Genomic DNA, 888 nt, shown 5'->3' on the forward strand with positions numbered 1-888 from the left:
CACTAACTTCACACACCATCAGGCTTCCAAGCAGCTCTCAAGGAAACTCAGCTTTCACACTCTAGGCTTAAGGCCCTTTGAGTGCCTAGGACTGAAATGAAGCTTGGTGAGCTTCCCACACAAACCAATGCTCCTCATGCGGGTTTCATATGCCACCAACTCCACATTCACAGACAACTTCAGCGCCAAAGCCGTTTTCAGAATGCCCTCAATAGAAGGGCTCTAGGCTCAAATATTTGTGTGAGGGCTAATTCAATCAAGGAAACACTGCATGTTGGTGAAGCGCATATTGAAGAAGAATCAGCCGAGTGGTTCTTGTGGGAGAACAACTCCATTTGGCTCACTAACTTCACACACCACCAGGCTTCCAAGCAGCTCTCAAGGAAACTCAGTTTTCATATTCTAGGCTTAATGCCCTTTGAGTGCATTATCTAGGAACGAACCTGGTAGAGCATCTTACAGAAACCAATGCTCAACATGCGGGTTTCACATGCCACAAACTCCTCATTCACAGACAACATCAGCGAGAAAGCCGTTTTCAGATAGCCCTCAATACAAAGGCTCTAGGCGCAAATATTGGTGTGATAGCTAATTCAATTAAGGAAACACTGCATGTTGGTGAAGCGCATATTGAAGAAGAATCAGCCGAGTGGTTCTTGTGGGAGAACAACTCCATTTGGCTAACTAACTTCACACACCATCAGGCTTCCAAGCAGCTCTCAAGGAAACTCAGTATTCACAATCTAGGCTTAATGCCCTTTGAGTGCCTAGGACTGAAATGAAGCTTGGTGAGCTTCCCACACAAACCAATGCTCCACATGCGGGTTTCACATGCCACCAACTCCACATTCACAGACAACTTCAGCGCCAAACACGTTTTCAGATAGC

This window comes from Ochotona princeps, unplaced genomic scaffold (genome assembly GCF_030435755.1).
Source record: "Ochotona princeps isolate mOchPri1 unplaced genomic scaffold, mOchPri1.hap1 HAP1_SCAFFOLD_648, whole genome shotgun sequence".
Taxonomy (NCBI): domain Eukaryota; kingdom Metazoa; phylum Chordata; class Mammalia; order Lagomorpha; family Ochotonidae; genus Ochotona; species Ochotona princeps.